Source organism: Salvelinus fontinalis, chromosome 31 (genome assembly GCF_029448725.1).
Source record: "Salvelinus fontinalis isolate EN_2023a chromosome 31, ASM2944872v1, whole genome shotgun sequence".
NCBI lineage: Eukaryota > Metazoa > Chordata > Actinopteri > Salmoniformes > Salmonidae > Salvelinus > Salvelinus fontinalis.
Window position 1 is genome coordinate 37682626 of NC_074695.1, and position 19407 is coordinate 37702032.

Consider the following 19407-nt stretch of genomic DNA (forward strand, 5'->3'; position numbering starts at 1 on the left):
AAATATCCTTTACATGTATTTTTACTATGTCAATGTCTTTGTAAATGTTTTGGCACCAAACTGGTGGCAGTTGCGAAAAAAGTAAATAGTTGGAGGAGTTGCAGAGTTAATTGAAAATAATGCCATTGTTGATTAGATGCGGTTTAACATTAATTAGGCTATTTAAGCAATAAGGCCCGGGGGGGTGGGATATATGGCCAATATACCACGGCTGAGGGCTGTTCTTATGTACGACACATCGCAGAGTGCTAGGACACAGCCATTAGCCATGGTATATTGGCCATATATCACAAACCCCCGAGATGCCTTATTGATATTATAAACTGGTTACCAACATAATTAGAGCAGTAAAAATAAACGTTTTGTCATACCCGTGGTATACGGTCTGATATACCACAGCTTTCAGCCAATCAGCATTCAGGGCTCGAACCACCCAGTTTATAATTTCTCTTGAACGATATGGTATATCCACTAGAAACACGTGGACAATATGGACACAGATATATGTTTTTTATACTATATATGAATACATTGTTAAAAGTAATTCAAGTATAATTTACCAAGGTTACCATAGATTACCGTAGTTTTGCAACCCTAGCAAAGAGTCAATGTGTTAGGCCCATCTAACGATGCTGTGCATGATTTTGCTGTGTCTGGACAATTCAACACACAAAATGTACTAGCTATCAACTGTATTTAAATCAGATGGGTCAGAAAATCTTACTTTTCAGGATCACTAAGGGTGATATTCTCTAATCGCTAAAAACATTTGCATGTCTATGTGGACTTGTGTCTGTATTCTGTTTGCATATTGTCTATTGCTGGCAGCACCTTCTCACTAAGGAACATTCTGGGTATGTGTAAATGTACTTGGTAAATAAAGGTGATTCTGATGTACAGGAATTTGACTTGGTGAAATTGTGCTGCCACAATAAACAGAAAATACAGACAGATGATGAACAGGATATACAGACAACATGTAAAAAAAGAAAACATTCACTCCAGATCAGAAGTACCAACTTTCTGTGTGAAAAGTCCCAAAACAGCCAAAGACCAAGGTTATGGCTGGGAATATATATAGTGTAAGTAACTAGGAAAAAGGAAATGATAAAACTCCCCATGCCTGACGTCCCTCCAACTCACATTAGCAACCGGGGTAAAAAGGGCATGTCAAGATTGCCTCCTTAGGGAGCAGCTCTCCACATGGCTAAACTTCTGTCAAGTTCATCGATACTGGCTTGCTTCTATAACAGAGTGCACAAAAACAGCCTGCTACTTGCCTGCTAGCCTTGCTTAGGCCACGGACAGATACTGAACTCCCCAATGCCTCAAAACCACCCCTCTGCCTTCAAAGTCAACCACTTAAAAGAGAAAAGAAGAGGGGAAAGGAAACCTACAGGAAGCCACTATAATGTGAGAGTTGTTAAGAGAACAGCAAGGAGGAGATCATTGGATCGTGGCCATATTGGCCAGCCCACTTTTTGATTTAACCAGCATGGGGCAGGGGTGAATCTAAATAGCATTTCCTTGATTCCTCATGTCCTCTATCCTTGCCACCTTCTCAAAATGCATTGGAGGAGAAAATCCAAAAGGCACTCCCCTCTGACCTTCTCCTCCAATGAGCTTAGAGAAGGAAGCGAGGAGAGAGGACGCGAGGAATGAAGGAAATACAATTGAGATTCATCCCTGATGTAATGTTCCCACTCATATCATGTGACAAGTCTTTAAAGCATGTGCTTGGGAAAAATGCAGTTTACCAAAGGTTACTTCATAGTGTATTACAAGGGAGAAAATAGGTAAGCTGCTTAGGAGATAATTACTTATGGCACAAAATAGAGGATTATATATAAAGGTATTAATATTATACACTGAGTGTACAAAACACTAGAAACATCTTCCTAATATCGAATTGCTCCCCTTTTTCCCTCAGAACAACCTCAATTCGTCGGGGCATGGACTACTCAAAGTGTCGAAAGCGTTCCACACTGATTCTGGCCCATGTTGACTCCAATGCTTCCCACAGTTGTGTCAAGTTGGCTGGATGCCCTTTGGGTGGTGGACCATTCTTGATACACACGGGAAGCTGTTGAGCATGGAAAACCCAGCAGTGCTGCAGTTCAAAGGCACTTAAATCCTTTGTCTTGCCCATTCACCCTCTGAATGGCACACACACATACACAATCCATGTCTCAGTTGTCTCAAGGCTTAAAAATCCTTCTTTAACCTGTCTCCTCCCCTTTATCTACATTGAATGAAGTGGATTTAATGAACAAGTGAAATCAATAAGGGATCATAGCTTTCACCAGGATTCACCTGGTGAAATGTCATGTTCCTAATGTTTTGCACACTCAGTGTATATACAATATATTATACACACAATATAATATTTAGGCCTATCAGCCATGAGCGTCCATATCCGTCAGCCAGCCATGAGCGTCCAGATCCGTCAGCCAGCCATGAGAAGCCAGATCCGTCAGCTAGCCATGAGCAGCCAGATCCGTCAGCCAGCCATGAGCCGTCCAACCAGGATCCGCCAGAGCCGTCATCCAGCCAGGATCTGCCCATTATCCTGGTGCTGCCCCTTATCCTGGTGCTGCCCCTTATCCTGGTGCTGCCCCTTATCCTGGTGCTGCCCCTTATCCTGGTGCTGCCCCTTGGTCCAGTGCTGCCCCTTAATCCAGTGGGGTTAATGTGGAGGGTGGTCATTTGGGGGGGGCTACGTAAGCGGGTAGTCACTATGGTGGGGTGGGGACCACGACCAGTGCCGGAGCCGCCGCCGTGGAAGAACGCCCACCCAGACCCTCCCCTAGACTATGGGCTGGTGCGCCCGGAGTTCGCACCTTAAGGGGGGGGTTATGTCACGCCCTGGCCTTAGTATTATTTGTTTTCTTTATTATTTTAGTTAGGTCAGGGTGTGACATGGGGTATGTGTGTGGTTGGGGTATTATATGGTAGAGGGGGTGTTGGTGGTAGTGTATGGGTTTGTGTTGAGTGTATGTATCTAGCTGTGTCTACGGTTGTGTGGAGTTTTCTAGGAAAGTCTATGGTTGCCTGAATGGGTTCTCAATTAGAGACAGCTGGTTTCGGTTGTCTCTAATTGGGAACCATATTTAAGGCGATCAGAGGCTTTAGCTGTTTGTGGGTCATTGTATATGTCGTACGTAAGTAGTTTGTGTGTGCACTTGCGTTTTAAGTTTCACGATCGTTTGTTGTTTTGTTAGTTTGTATAAGTGTTACGTGTTCATCTTCGTCGTTGTAATAAAAAAGAAGATGTATTCAAGTCATGTTGCGCCTTGGTCCTCTCTTTCACGTCAACACGATCGTGACAATTCCTAAGCATCACTAATCAAGCTCTGCAGGAACAGACATCAATGAAGCACAATCCCATTCACGTGAATCATTCGAATACTACTTACGATTCTGTATTAATATTAAATCAAATCAAATTTTATTGGTCACATACACATGGTTAGCAGATGTTAATGTGAGTGTAGTGAAATGCTTGTGCTTCTAGTTCCAACAGTGCAGCAATATCTAACAAATGATCGAACAATACCCAACAACTACCTAATACACACAAATTTAACAAGTAATCTAACAATTCCCCAACAAGGACCTAATACACACAAATCGAAAGGGGTGAATGAGAATATGTACGTATAAATATATGGATGAGCGATGGCTGAGTGGCATAGTCAAGATGCAATAGATGGTATAAAATACAGTATATACAGCTGAAGTCTGAAGTTTACATACACTTAGGTTGGAGTCATTAAAACTCGTTTTTGAACCACTCCACAAATTTCTTGTTAACAAACTATAGTTTTGGCAAGTCGGTTAGGACACCTACTTTGTGCACGAGACAAGTCATTTTTCCAACAATTGTTTACAGACAGATTATTTCACTTATAATTCACTGTATCACAATTCCAGCAGGTCAGAATTTACATACACTAAGTTGACTGTGCCTTTAAACATCTTGGAAAATTCCAGAAAATTATGTCATGGCTTTAGAAGCTTCTGATAGGCTAATTGACATAATTTGAGTCAATTGGATGTGTACCTGTTGATGTATTTCAAGGCCTACCTTCAAACTCAATGCCTCTTTGCTTGACATTATGGGAAAATCAAAAGAAATCAGACCTCAGAAAAAAGATTGTAGACCTCCAGAAGTCTGGTTCATCCTTGGGAGCAATTTCCAAACACCTGAAGGTACCACGTTCATCTGTACAAACAACAGTACGCAAGTATAAACACCATGGGACCACGCAGCCATCATACTGCTCAGGAAGGAGACGCGTTCTGTCTCCTAGAGATGAATGTACTTTGGTGCGAAAAGTGCAAATCAATCCCAGAACAACAGCAAAGGACCTTGTGAAGATGCTGGAGGAAACAGGTACAAAAGTATCTATATCCACAGTAAAACGAGTAATATATCGACATAACCTGAAAGGCCGCTCAGCAAGGAATGAGCCACTGCTCCAAAACTGCCATAAAAAAAGCCAGATTACAGTTTGCAACTGCACATGGGGACAAAGATCGTACTTTTTTAGAGAAATGTCCTCTGGTCTGATGAAACAAAAATAGAACTGTTTGGCCATAATGACCATCGTTATTTTTGGAGGAAAAAGGGGGAGGCTTGCAAGTCGAAGAACTCCATCCCAACCGTGATGCACATGGGTGGCAGCATCATGTTGTGGGGACGCTTTGCTGCAGGAGGGCCTGGTGCACTTCACAAAATAGATGGCATCATGAGGTAGGAAAATTATGTGGATATATTGAAGCAACATCTCAAAACATCAGTCAGGAAGTTTGGTCGCAAATGGATCTTCCAAACGGACAATGACCCCAAGCATACTTCCAAAGTTGTGGTAACATTGCTTAAGGAGAACAAAGTCAAGGTATTGGAGTGACCAGCACTGACTTGAATTCAATCCTATAGAAAATTGTGGGTAGAACTGAAAAAGTGTGTGCAAACAAGGAGGTCTACAAACCTGACTGAGTTACACCAGCTCTGTCAGGAGGAATGGGCCAAAATTCACCCAACTTATTACTGGAAGCTTGTGGAAGGCTACCCGAAATGTTTGACCCAAGTTAAACAATTTAAAGGCAATGCTAATAAATACTAATTGAGTGTATGTAAACTTCTGTCCCACTGGGAATGTGATGAAAGAAATAAAAGCTGAAATAAATCATTCTCTCTACTATTATTCTGACATTTCACATTCTTAAAATAAAGTGGTGATCCTAAGTGACCTGAGACAAGAAGTTTTTAGTTGGATTAAATACCAGGAATTGTGAAAAACTGAGTTTAAATATATTTGGCTAAGGTGTACGTGAACTTCCGACTTCAACTGTACATGTGATATGAGTAATGTAAAATATGTAGACATTATTAAAGTGGCATTATTTAGAGTGACATTGTTTAAAGTGAGTAGTGATCCATTCATTAAAGTGTCCAGTGACTGGGTCTCAATGTGGGCAGCACGTTCTCTGAGTTAGTGATGTCTGTTTAGCAGTCTGATTGCCTTGAGATAGAAGATGTTTCTCAATCTCTCGGTCCCAGCTTTGATGCACCTGTACTGACCTCGCCTTCTGGATGACAGCGGTGTGAACAGGTAGTGGCTTGGGTGGTTGTTGTCCTTGATTAACTTTTTAGCCTTCCTGTGACATCGGGTGCTGTAGGTGTCATGGAGGGCAGGTAGTTTCCCCCCAGTGATGCGTTGAGCAGACCGCACCACTCTCTGGAGAGCCTTGTGGTTGAGGGCGATGCAGTTGCCGTACCAGGCTGTGATACAGCCCGACAGGATGCTCTTGATTGTGCATCTGTAAAAGTTTGTCAGGGTTTTGGGTGACAAGCCAAATTTCTTCAGCCTCCTGAGGCTTTTCACCACACTGTCTGTGTGGGTGGACCATTTCAATTTGTCTGAGATATGTACGCCCAGGAACTTAAAACTTTCCACCTTCTCCACTGCTGACCCTTCGATGTGGATGGGGGGTGCGCCCTCTGCTGTTTCCTGAAGTCCACGATTATCTGCTTTGTTTTGTTGACCTTGAGTGAGAGGTTATTTTCCTGACACCACACTCCAAGTACCCTCACCTCCTCCCTGTAGGCAGTCTCATCGTTGTTGGTGATCAAGCCCACTACTGTTGTGTCGTCTGCAAACTTGATGATTGAGTTGGAGGCGTGTACAGTGAACAGGGACTACAGGAGAGGGCTGAGCACACACCCTTGTGGGGCCCCAGTGTTAAGGGTCAGTGAAGGGGAGATGTTGTTTCCTACCTTCACCACCTGGGGGCGGCCCGTCAGAAAGTCCAGGACCCAGTTGCACAGGGAGGGGTTGAGACCCAGGGCCTCCAGCTTGATGATGAGCTTGGAGGATACTATGGTGTTAAATGCTGAGCTGTAGTCAATGAACAGCATTCTTACATAGGTATTCTTTTCGTCCAGATGGGATAGGGCAGTGTGCAGTGCGATGGCGTAACATAGTAAAAGTCCTCAGCTGACAGCTTCATTAAATAGTACCCGCAGAACAACAGTCTCAACGTCAACAGTGAAGAGGCGACTCCGGGATTCTGGCCTTCTTGGCAGTTCCTCTGTCCAGTGTCTGTGTTCTTTTGCCCATCTTAATCTTTTATTTTTATTGGCCAGTCTGAGATATGGCTTTTTCTTTGCAACTCTGCCTAGAAGGCCAGCATCCCGGAGTTGCCTCTTCACTGTTGATGTTGAGACTGGTGTTTTGCGGGCACTATTTAAGGAAGAGCAAGTTGAGGACTTGTGAGGCATCTCTTTCTCAAACTAGACACTGCAATGCACTTGTCCTCTTGCTCAGTTGTGCACCGGGGCCTCCCACTCCTCTTTCTATTCTGGTTAGAGCCAGTTTGCGCTGTTCTGTGACGGGAGTAGAACACAGCGTTGTACGAGATCTTCAGTTTCTCTGCAATTTCTCGCATGGAATAGCCTTCATTTCTCAGAACAAGAATAGACTGATGAGTTTCAGAAGAAAGTTATTTGTTTCTGGCCGTTTTGAGCCTGTAATCGAACCCACAAATGCTGATGCTCCAGATACTCAACTAGTCTAAAGAAGACCAGTTTTATTGCTTCTTTAATCAGCACAACAGTTTTCAGCTGTGCCAACATAATTGCAAAAGGGTTTTCTAATGATCAATTAGCATTTTAAAGTGATAAACTTGGATTACCTAACACAATGTGCCATTGGAACATAGGAGTGATGGTTGCTGATAATGGGCCTCTATACGCCTATGTAGATACAGTATATCACAAAAGTGAGTACACCCCTCACATTTTTGTAAGTATTTGAGTATATCTTTTCATGTGACAACACTGAAGAAATGACACTTTGCTACAATGTAAAGTAGTGAGTGTACAGCTTGTATAACAGTGTAAATTTGCTGTCCCCTCAAAATAACTCAACCCACAGCCATTAATGTCTAAACCGCTGGCAACAAAAGTGAGTACACCCCTAAGTGAAAATGTCCAAATTGGGCCCAATTAGCCTTTTTCCCTCCCCGGTGTCATGTGACTCGTTAATGTTACAAGGTCTCAGGTGTGAATGGGGAGCAGGTGTGTTAAATTTGGTGTCATCGCTCTCACACTCCCTCATACTGACTGGTCACTGGAAATTCAACATGGCACCTCATGGCAAAGAACTCTGAGGATCTGAAAAAAATAATTGTTGCTCTACATAAAGATGGCCTCGGCTATAAGAAGATTGCCAAGACCCTGAAACTGAGCTGCAGCACGGTGGCCAAGACCATACAGCGGTTTAACTGGACAGGTTCCACTCAGAACAGGCCTCGCCATGGTCGACCAAAGAAGTTGAGTGCACGTGCTCAGCGTCATATCCAGAGGTTGTCTTTGGGAAATAGACGTATGAGTGCTGCCAGCATTGCTGCAGAGGTTGAAGGGGTGGGGGGTCAGCCTGTCAGTGCTCAGACCATACGCCGTACACTGCATCAAATTGGTCTGCATGGCTGTCGTCCCAGAAGGAAGCCTCTTCTAAAGATGATGCACAAAAAAGCCTGCAAACAATTTGCTGAAGACAAGGACATGGATTACTGGAACCATGTCCTGTGGTCTGATGAGACCTAGATAAACTTATTTGGTTCAAATGGTGTCAAGCGTGTGTGGCGGCAACCAGGTGAGGAGTACAAAGACAAGTGTGTCTTGCCTACAGTCAAGCATGGTGGTGGGAGTGTCATGGTCTGGGGCTGCGTGAGTGCTGCCGGCACTGGGGAGCTACAGTTCATTGAGGGAACCATGAATGCCAACATGTACTGTGACATACTAAAGCAGAGCATGATCCCCCTCCCCTCGGAGACTGGGCCGCAGGGCAGTATTCCAACATGATAACGACCCCAAACACACCTCCAAGACGACCACTGCCTTGCTAAAGAAGCTGAAAGTAAAGGTGATGGACTGGCCAAGCATGTCTCCAGACCTAAACCCTATTGAGCATCTGTGGGGCATCCTCAAACGGAAGGTGGAGGAGTGCAAGGTCTCTAACATCCACCAGCTCCGTGATATCGTCATGGAGGAGTGGAAGAGGACTCCAGTGGCAATCTGTGAAGCTCTGGTGAACTCCATGCCCAAGAGGGTTAAGGCAGTGCTGGAAAATGATGGTGGCCACACAAAATATTGACACTTTGGGCCCAATTTGGACATTTTCACTTAGGGGTGTACTCACTTTTGTTGCCAGCGGTTTAGACATTAATGGCTGTGGGTTGAGTTATTTTGAGGGGACAGCAAATTTACACTGTTATACAAGCTGTACACTCACTACTTTACATTGTAGCAAAGTGTCATTTCTTCAGTGTTGTCACATGAAAAGATATACTCAAATACTTACAAAAATGTGAGGGGTGTACTCACTTTTGTGATATACTGTATTCCATAAAAAATCTGCCTGCTTGCAGCTACAATAGTCATTTACAACATTAACAATGTCTACATTGTATTTCTGATCAATTTGATGATATTTTAATGGACAATTTTTTATTTTTCTTTCAAAAACAAGGAAATGTCAGAGGACAAATTTTTTTTTACAGCTTTTCTGCTACATATACATACATTTTACATACACATTTTTACACACACACCACCCTGCATACCACTGCTGGCTTGCTTCTGAAGCTAAGCAGGGTTGGTCCTGGTCAGTCCCTGGATGGGAGACCAGATGCTGCTGGAAGTGGTGTTGGAGGGCCAGTAGGAGGCACTCTTTCCTCTGGTCTAAAAAATATCCCAATGCCCCAGGGCAGTGATTGGGGACACTGCCCTGTGTAGGGTGCCGTCTTTCGGATGGGACGTTAAACGGGTGTCCTGACTCTCTGAGGTCATTAAAGATCCCATGGCACTTATCGTAAGAGTAGGGGTGTTAACCCCGGTGTCCTGGCTAAATTCCCAATCTGGCCCTCAAACCATCATGGTCACCTAATAATCCCCAGTTTACAATTGGCTCATTCATCCCCCTCCTCTCCCCTGTAACTATTCCCCAGGTCGTTGCTGCAAATGAGAACGTGTTCTCAGTCAACTTACCTGGTAAAATAACGGTAAAATAAATAAATATTTTTTTTTGCATACTTAGTAGTTTTATATAAAGCAGCCACATAACAATAATACATTACCAAACATAAACTCTTTAATCCTAACCCTCAGCCCCTCCCACCTATCACCATAGACCACCCTTGTTTGGTTTCCATGTGCCATATATTTTTGTGCTGTGATGTTTTAAATCTTTTTTTAACCTTTCTAATCGTAATGTATCCACAGATTCTGAGCTAAAGATAAAAACCTATCCTACGAGTATTATTATACTATTTATTGACTGACTATGGCTTTCCATATCGCCCAACACTGCTTTTGGTAAGGTGAATTTTAAGTGCATGTTGTGATTTTTTAACCATTCCTGAACCTGTGACCAGAAACAAGCTACATAGGGGCAATACCAGAATAAATGATCTATTGATTCTGTCTCTTCGGAGCAAAATCTACAGAGCTGAGATTGTTGTATGCCCCATATATATAGCATTCTGTTGGTGGCAAGAATTTTATATAATAATTTAAAAGGAAAAACTCTAAGTGTTGAATCAAGTGTTGTGTTTTGTATCAGTTCATAAACCATGTGCCATGGAATCGGTACATCGAAAATCTCTTCCCATTTATTTTGCAACCTGTATGGCGCAGTGGTCAACCTTTTTGGTCCTCAAATGAAACTGGCATATTTTTCTATTTATGCCAATTCCTTTCAGGCAAATTTGTATCTTTAATATTTGGTAGGTAAACAAGTTCCCTACCTTCTCCCTTTTCCACTTGCCTCCTGCATTTTTGTGGTAGTGCTGCAATCAGTTGGTTATAGATTTGGATTGAGCAGATATTCCTATATAATTCCTGTTTCTATTCATAATATCATTCAGATATATAATACAATTTTTAGAATTTTTTTCCATAAAGAATGTTTTTTAAATTAATCAGTATATTGTAGTTTAACCATAACCATTTGTTGTAATATTTGCTCTATCTTTTCTGGAGGATAAAACTGAAATTGTAACCAGCTTTGTATGGCTTGTTTAAGAAAGGGTGATACTTGAAACAAAATGTCATTTTCAATTAGTCGGAAATGAGAAGTTGTAATCTGTATAAAAGCAAAAGGCCATTTTTGAACAAAGGATGTGCCTTTCTTAATAATCTACAGGAGAACCATTTTGGGTTTAAGTATAACATGTATGACTGAAGCTTTTAGTGAGAAGTTTAAAGCTTCAATATTTAATAATTTTGGCCCCCTCATATTCATTATATAAATAGGCACATTTAATTTTGTCTGGCTTAGCATTCCAAATAAAATAAAATATTGTTTGCTCATATAATTTAAAATAAAGTTGTCTGGAGTTGGCAGTGCCATTAGTAAGTACTGTAAGCAAACTGTGATAGGACCAAATAGTTAATCAATGTGATTTTTCCATAAATAGACAAGTATTTACCTCTCCGTGGTTGCAGACTCGTATCTATTTTTGCTAACTTTCTATTGAAATTGTGTTAAGTTAATTTATATTTTTTGAGAAGTGAATAACCAAGTATGTCTACTTCACCATCCACCCATTTTATTGGTGACCTACAAGGTAGTGTAAACACTGTGCTTTTTAATGATCCAATACGTAATATGGTTAGGTTTTAGTCCAGAGAAGCTAGAAAAGTGATCAAGATCTTCAATGAGACTGTGCAGGGATCCAGATTTTGGACTTAAGAAAGAACTTGAGTCATTGGCATGCATTGACATTTTTGTTTTTATCCCCTGGATTTATAACCCCTTGATGTCCTTGTTGGATCGAATTTTAATAGCTAGCATTTCGATGGCCATAAAAAATAAATATGGAGACAATGGACCGCCTTGTTTTACTCCTCTTAATAGCTCAATACTTTCTGAGAAGTAACTATTATTTACTATTTTACACCTGGGGTTGCTGTCCATAACTTTAACCCATTGTATAAGAGATTCCCGGAAATTAAAGCAATCCAGGCATTTACATATAAATTCTAGTCGTACTTTATCAAATGCAATTTCAAAATCTCCTTTTAAGACCAGGCCTGGTATCTTTGATGTTTCAAAATGTTAAATTGTTTCAAGAAATGTTCCTATCTCCAATATATCGTCCATGTAAAAAGCCTGTCTGATCAGGATGAACAATATCTGGCAAAACCTTTTTTTTTATTCTTTGTGCTGTGCATTTGGCCAAGATTTTCACATCACACCATTGAAGTGTAAGAGGCCTCCAGTTTTATAAATGGACTGAATCTTTATACTTACCACCTGTTTAAGTAGTAATGAAATCAGACCTTCTTGTTTTGAGTACCTAAAAGTCTACCATTTTTACAGGAGTAATTAAAACATGCTAATAATGGATCTCTGAGTACATCAAAAAAGATATACCTCTGGCGCAGTGGCCTAGGGCACTGCATCGCAGCGCTAGCTGCGCCACCAGAGACTCTGGGTTCGCGCCCAGGCTCTGTCGCAGCCAGCCACGACCGGGAGGTTCGTGGGGCGACGCACAATTGGCCTAGCGTCGTCCGGGTTAGGGAGGGTTTGGCCGGTAGGGATATCCATGTCTCATTGCGCTCCAGCGACTCCTGTGGCGGGCCGGGCGCAGTGCGCGCTAACCAAGGGGGGCGGGTGCACAGTGTTTCCTCCAACACATTGGTGCGGCTGGCTTCCGGGTTGGAGGCGCGCTGTGTTAAAGAAGCAGTGCGGCTTGGTTGGGTTGTGCTTCGGAGGACGCATGGCTTTCAACCTTCGTCTCTCCCGAGCCCGTACGGGAGTTGTAGCGATGAGACAAGATAGTAATTACTAGCGATTGGATACCACGAAAATTGGGGGGAAAAGGGGGTCAAATATATATATATATACCTCTAGTGGTATACCATCAAGCCCTGGTGTTTTTACAGACTAAAAATATTTTATTGCCTCAAAAACTTCCTCTTCTGTAAGTTGGCCTTCACACAGGTCTTTCTGTGAATTTGTTCATTTGAATTTGTTATTATTATTAGCGAAGAAATCCTTACAGTTAACATCATTCAGTGGAAATGGAGGCGACTGAACAGAAAACATATGCTGAAAGTATTTTCCTTTCTCTTTCAAAATATAATTTGGTGAATCATGGATGACTCCATTGTTTGTAACAAGTTTCTGTAAATTATTTTTGGTAGCATTTCTATGTTGAAGATTCCCGAAAAAAAGTCTGAATTTTTCACCATTTTCCATCTAATTCGCTTCATTTTTGTAATACATTACACTCGATCGTTCTTGAATAAGTACCTCCACTTCTTTTTGTTTTTCCTCTAACTTATTTTGTGCCTTTATAGTACAGTTTACATTACCATCTACCTGCACTGTTACTTCCTCTATTTCCTTTATTAGTCTAATCTCTTTTGACCTAAACTGCTTTTGTTTTAATGATGAGTATTTTATTGAATGGCCTCTAAAAGTACATTTAAAATTGCCCCATACAATAAGGGGATGTGCTGTACGTATATTGTAAAAAAAAAAAAAAAAGTCAATTATGAGATATTTTGTCTTAGTTAAGAACAAATTGTCATCCAATAGGCTTTGATTAAATTTCCAATATCCCCGTCCACGTAGAAATTCTATAAGAGTTATATGGAGGCCAATTAGATGGTGGTCCGATCGCATTCGGTCACTGATTAATACTTGTTTTTACTTTTGATGCCAGCAAGAGTGAGACTAGGAAGTAATCAAGACGGCTAGCTTGATTAAGCCTCCTCCATGTATATCTCACTAGGTCAGGGGTTTTCAGACTACAGATATCCACTAGTTCTAATGTATCCATGATCTTTGTGATCTCCTTAAAACCTCATCAGGATTGCACCCTTTTTTTAAATTCACCTAAAATGACATACCCAAATCTAATTGCCTGTAACTCAGGCCCTAAAGCAATGATATGCATATTCTTGGTAACATTTGAAAGGAAACACTTTGAAGTTTGTGGAAATGCGAAAGGAATGTAGGAGAATAACACAATAGATCTGGTATGCATAGGCCATCATAGGTCTGTGGAGATCTTCACAATTGCTGTAATAATCTGCGCAGAATCTCGAACAGCATTGATAACACATTGGAAATTCAACTAACTTCTGGCTGTCTTTTTGAGTAGGTGAAAATAGGTTGTAATCTCATTGATCTACGTCTAAACCAAATATTAGCCAATTATCCACGTTTAAATGACGTAGTGTGTCCAGTGGGCAGCCTCCATGGTCAGGCTCTTCACCTTCCATCGTTTAGGAGGCATTGTCTCCCGATGACTATCATTCGTCAACAACGATCGATGAAGCCCATTTAACTTGAGCTATTGACTCACAGACCCTCAACAGACAGAGGCTGAAAAAATACAAAGAAATTAGATGGAGGTGAAAAAAGAACAAAAGGGCGGCTATGAAAACGCTGCTTTTCACTAGGCCTAATGAGATTTGGAGAGAGAAAGAAAAAAGGAGGTAGGGGAAAAGAGAAAGAGAGAACACAGAGGAGGAATCGATCGATGCAAGCAGATAATCTAGGGCTCTGTCCCAATGTGTAAATTGGTGACATTGCAGGGGTGGGCACACCAGGGAAGAGATCAATTGGCTGCTTTTTTTCCCCCTCTGTAATCCTTAACTATCTATAAGTAATTAACCTTCAGAGGAGAAAGAGGGAATAAAATTAGAAGGAAAGAGAGGAGCCGCTATCGAGCAAACGCAATAAGTAGACAGCGCTGATGCACTAGGTGCTGGAACTCTTTTGCTGACTAAAACTTGGGAACTGCAATTGTGGCAATTTAAATGGTTTATCATTTATTTACAGAGCCTTCAGAAAGTATTCTCACCCCTTGACTTAATCCATATTTTGTTGTGTTACCGCCTGAATTCAAAATGGATTACATTTATACTTTTCCCCCATAACAACAGCGAAAACATGTTTATAGAAATGTATTCAAAATGAAACACAGAAATATCTCACTTACATAAGGTTTCACACCCCTGAGTGAATACTTTGTAGAAGCACATTTAGCAGTGATTACAGCTGTCAGTCTTTATAAGAGCTTTCCACACCTGGATTGTGCAACAGTTGCCCATTATTCTTTTAAAATTATTCAAGCTCTGTCATATAGATTTTTTGATCATTGCTAGACAACCATTTTCAGGTCTTGGAATATATTTTCAAGTAGATTTAAGTCAAAACTAACATTTACTGTCTTCTCGGTAAGCATCTCCAGTGTAGATTTGGTCTTGTGTTTTAGGTTATTGTCCTGCTGAAAGGTGAATTCATCTCCCAGTATCTGGGAGTCTCCCAGTGTTAAGCAAATGTTAACTTCTGAATTTATTTAGCCTTGCCATAACAAAGGGGTTGAATACTTAATGACTAGACATTCCAGATTTTAATTTTTAATTAATTGGTAAAAATGTCAAAAAACATAATTCCACTTTAACATTATGGGGGTATGTGTAGGACAGTGACAAAAAAAATCTTGATTTAATCAATTTTAAATTCAGGCTGTTACACAACAAAATGTGGAAAAAGTCAAGGGGTGTGAATACTGTCTGAAGGCACTGTACATTCTTAGTCTAAGTACTTCCATATCATCTGTTTCATATTTGTTTTTCTATGCCCTCTCCTTGGATGTAGTCTACGAGTGGGTAGGTAGGCATCTCCTTTGAATAAAGATACTTTTTTTTATTTTAAATAGATATCAAGGTGACTGCTGAAGAATGCAGTATCTACCACCTCCCTTTAACCAATTATATCAGCCATGAATTGTATACAGACCCAGATCTCTGGTGACAAACATACATAGCGCAAAATTTGGTTATGGGTTCCACGATCACTAGACTTCTATCATCAGTGAAGGATAAGAGTTCAAATGATCAAGCGACTACAGTATGGGCCAAGAAGTTTCTTTTCAGGGTTACTAGGATACCTTTTAGTATTAGAATCCCTTCTCACCTCATCTCTAAAACTGTTATGAGGCCAGTTTCTGCAGAGTTGCTCCTCACATGGACAGAGCTGGAGTGCCCTGTGGGTAGGTTTGCTTCACTGCTTTCCAGAAGATTCTGCACATGCATAATGTAGTTGAACATGATTTTTTCCAGATTTTGTTATGTTACAGCCTTATTCTAAAATGGCCTTTGTTTTCCCCCATGTTTTCTCTACACACAATACCCCATAACGACAAAGCAAAAACAGTTTTTTATACATTTTTGCAAATGTGTAAAAAATACAAAACTGAAATCACATTTACATTAGTATTCAGACCCTTTACTCAGTACATTGTTGAAGCACCTTCAGTAGCGATTACATCCTCGAGTCTTCTTGGGTATGACGCTACAAGCTTGACACACCTGTATTTGGGAAGTTTCTCCCATTTTTCTCTGCAGATCTTCTCAAGCTCTGTCAGGTTGGATGGGGAGCGTCGCTGCACAGCTATTAACAGGTCTCTCCAGGAATGTTCGATCGGGTTCAAGTCCGGGCTCTGGCCGGGCAACTCAAGGACATTCAGAGACTTGTCCCGAAGCCACTCCAGCCTTGTCTTGGCTGTGTGCTTAGGGTCGTTGTCCTGTTGGAAGGTGAACCTTAGCCCCAGTCTGAGTTCCTGAGCGCTCTGGAGCAGGTTTTCATTAAGGATCTCTCTGTACTTTGCTTCGTTCATCATTCTCTCGATCCTGACTAGTCTCCCAGTCCCTGAAAAACATGCCCACAGCATGATGTTGCCACCACAATGCTTCACCGTAGGGATGGTGCCAGGTTTCCTCCAGATGTGACGCTTAGCATTCAGGCCAAAGAGTTCAACTATGGTTTCTGTCTTGGTCATCTCCCTGGCTCAGGCCTTCTCCCCTGATTGCTCAGTTTGGCCAGGCGGCCAGCTCTAGGAAGAGCCTTGTTGGTTCCAAACGTATTCCATTTAAGAATGATGGAGGCCACTGTGTTCTTGGGGACCTTCAATGCTGCAGACATTTCTTTGTACCCTTGCCCAGATCTGTGCTTCGACACAATCCTGTCTCGGAGCTCTACGGACAATTCCTTCGACCTCATGGCATGGTTTTGCTCTGACATGCAGTGTCAACTATGGGACCTTATATAGACAGGTGTGTGCCTTTCCAAATCATGCCCAATCAATTGAATTTACCACAGGTGGACTCCAATAAAGTTCTAGAAACATCTCAAGGATGATCAATGGAAACAGGATGCACCTGAGCTCAATTTCGAGTCTCATAGCAAAGGGTCTGAATACTTATGTAAATTAGGTATTTCTGTTGTTTTTAATAAATTGGCAAAATTTATAAAAAACCTGTTTTCACTTTGTCATTATGGGGTATTGTGTATAGATTGATGATAAAATGTTTTTATTTAATCATTTTTAAAATAACGCTGTAACGTAACAAAATGTGGAAAAAGGGAAGGGGTCTGACTACTTTCCGAATGCACTGTATCTGGTGGTATGCTACTTTTGTGCCAATAATATCATGCAAAACTTCTGAAGTAGAGATCAACATTCTTCAGTAATGCAAACAAAAATAATGATATTGAAAGCGAAACCTAAACGCAATATTATTGAGAGCAAAAATGATAATATTGAGTGAAAAAGATTATGCAAGGAAAACATTTGAAATGCAAGAAGGGGGTCACACTTCCCTCAATATCAAATCCCAATGCTCCAGGGCAGTGACGGCGACAATACCCTGTGCAGGGTGACATTTTTGGGATGGGACGTTAAACGGATGTCCTGATTCTTGGCACTTGAAAGACCAGGGGTGTTAACTTGCATATGGTCATAATTGGCATAGATCACTCCTCACCTCTCCACCATGTGTTTGCTGTGCATTACCCAAGTGGGTTCCACACATTGGTGGTGGATGAGGTGAGTTTCCCCCTTATTAAACTCAGCAAAAAAACATCCCTTTTCCAGGACTCTGTCTTTCAAAGATAATTCGTAAAAATCCAAATAACTTCACAGATCTTCATTGTAAAGGGTTTTAACACTGTTTCCCATGCTTGTTCAATGAACCATAAACAGTTAATGAACATGCACCTGTGGAACGGTCGCTAAGACACTAACAGCTTACAGACGTTAGGCAATTAAGGTCAGTTAGGACACTAAAGAGGCCTTTCTACCGACTCTGAAAAACACCAAAAGAAAGATGCCCAGTGTCCCTGCTCATCTGCGTGAACGCGCCTTAGGCATGCTGCAAGGAGGCATGAGGACTGCAGATGTGACCAGGGCAATAAATTGCAATGTTCGTACTGTGAGATGCCTAAGACAGCGCTACAGGGAGACAGCTGATCGTCCTTGCAGTGGCAGACCACGTGTAACAACACCTGCACAGGATCGGTACATCCGAACATCACACCTGCGCGACAGGTACAGGATGGCAACAACAACTGTCCGAGTTACACCAGGAACGTACAATCCCTCCATCAGTGCTCAGACTGTCCACAATAGGCCGAGAGAGGCTGGACGGGGGCCTGAGAGAGGGCTTGTAGGCCTGTTGTAAGGCAGGTCCTAACCAGACATCACTGGCAACAAGGTTGCCTATGGACACAAACCCACCGTCGCTGGACCAGACAGGACTGGCAAAAAGTGCTCTTCGCTGATGAGTCGCGGTTTTGTCTCACCAGGGGTGATGGTTGGATTTGCGTTTATCGTTGAAGGAATGAGCATTACACTGATGCCTGTACTCTGGAGCGGGATCGATTTGGAGGTGGATGGTCTGTCATGGTCTGGGGTGGTGTGTCACAGCATCATCGGACTGAGCTTGTTGTCATTGCAGGCAATCTCTACGCTGTGCTTTACAAGGAAAGACATCCTCCTCCCTCATGTGGTACCCTTCCTGCAGGCTCATCCTGACATGACCATCCAGCATGACAATGCCACCAGCCATACTGCTCGTTCTGTGCGTGATTTCCTGCAAGACAGGAATGTCAGTGTTCTGCCATGGCCAGCGAAGAGCCCAGATCTCAATCCCATTGAGCACGTCTGGGACCTGTTGGATCAGAGGGTGAGGGCTAGGGCCATTCCCCCCCAGAAATGTCCGGGAACTTGCAGATGTCTTGGTGGAATAGTGGGGTAACATCTCACAGCAAGAACTGCCAATTTTTTAATATATACACTGCTCAAAAAAATAAAGGGAAAACTTAAAAAACACAATGTAACTCCAAGTCAATCATACTTCTGTGAAATCAAACTGTCCACTTAGGAAGCAACACTGATTGACAATAAATTTCACATGCTGTTGTGCAAATGGAATAGACAAAAGGTGGAAATTATGGGCAATTAGCAAGACACCCCCCAAAACAGGAGTGATTCTGCAGGTGGTGACCACAGACCACTTCTCAGTTCCTATGCTTCCTGGCTGATGTTTTGGTCACTTTGGAATGCTGGTGGTGCTCTCACTCTAGTGGTAGCATGAGACGGAGTCTACAACCCACACAAGCGGCTCAGGTAGTGCAGTTCATCCAGGATGGCACATCAATGCGAACTGTGGCAAAAAGGTTTGCTGTGTCTGTCAGCGTAGTGTCCAGAGCATGCAGGCGCTACCAGGAGACAGGCCAGTACATCAGGAGACGTGGAGGAAGCCGTAGGAGGGCAAAAACCCAGCAGCAGGACCGGTACCTCCGCCTTAGTGCAAGGAGGTGCACTGCCAGAGCCCTGCAAAATGACCTCCAGCAGGCCCCTAATGTGCATGTGTCAGCATATGGTCTCACAAGGGGTCTGAGGATCTCATCTCGGTACCTAATGGCAGTCAGGCTACCTCTGGCGAGCACATGGAGGGCTGTGGGGCCCCCCAAAGAAATGCCACCCCACACCATGACTGACCCATCGCCAAACCGGTCATGCTGGAGGATGTTG